This window comes from Suncus etruscus, chromosome 12, assembly GCF_024139225.1.
Source record: "Suncus etruscus isolate mSunEtr1 chromosome 12, mSunEtr1.pri.cur, whole genome shotgun sequence".
NCBI lineage: Eukaryota > Metazoa > Chordata > Mammalia > Eulipotyphla > Soricidae > Suncus > Suncus etruscus.
Window position 1 is genome coordinate 94,256,009 of NC_064859.1, and position 775 is coordinate 94,256,783.

The 775-nt window shown below is 37.2% G+C and overlaps 1 non-coding gene across 1 annotated transcript; it reads left to right on the forward strand.

Moving 5' to 3' along the window:
* The first annotated feature begins 239 nt into the window (after nucleotides 1-239).
* On the forward strand, nucleotides 240-322 carry LOC126025361 (small nucleolar RNA Z195/SNORD33/SNORD32 family). Its single transcript, XR_007501371.1, has one exon. It is a non-coding gene; the product is annotated as a small nucleolar RNA Z195/SNORD33/SNORD32 family (small nucleolar RNA).
* The last annotated feature ends 453 nt before the right edge of the window (nucleotides 323-775 follow it).

A 775-nucleotide genomic window follows, 5' to 3' on the forward strand; every position in this document is an offset into this window, starting at 1 on the left:
AGAGAGGAGAGAGTGAGGAGAGAGATGGGAGAGAGAGGGAGGAGAGAGAGGAGAGAGAGAGGAGAGAGAGGAGAGATGAGAGAGAGAGAGTTGCTCGGACTTTACTCCAGACATCTCATGCAATGAATCCAGATCTCATGCAACGCAAGACTAACTGTTCTACCACTAAAAAATGTTCTACCTACATCCGTGGCTTCCACATTTTAATTTTTAAAAAATTTACTTTATTTAAAGATTATGTGGTCTGTGATCAGCAACATTCACCATCTTCCATTTGAGTCTCACAATTGTGAGATTACCCCATGCACTGCTCTGAGACCTAAAGAAAAAAAAAAAAGATTATGTATCGGAGAGTTTGCTTAGTTGACTGTAATACATTTGTTTTTAGATAAGTCAGAGAAAATTATTTAACAAAGAATAGGAAGGAAAAAAAGAAAAAGAAAGAAAAGAGAAGAGAAAAAAGAGAGATGGGGGTTAGGGTTAGGGTGGGAAGGTTAGGGTGGTGGGAAGGTTACATTGGTGAAGGGGGGGCGTACTTTTTATGACTGAAACCCAACTACAGATATGTTTGTAACCCTGGTGCTTAAATAAAGATATTATTAGAAAAAAATAAAGAAAGAAAGAGAAGTACAGTGACAAGAAAATCTGTGAAAAATCCTTGTATCTCCAATGAGGTCATTAAATCACTGGCAGGAAGTTTAATAAGCTGACCATTCTGTTATTTCATTTTATTTTTGAACATTAAGTGACTTCAGCTACACACTGGCATGTAAAT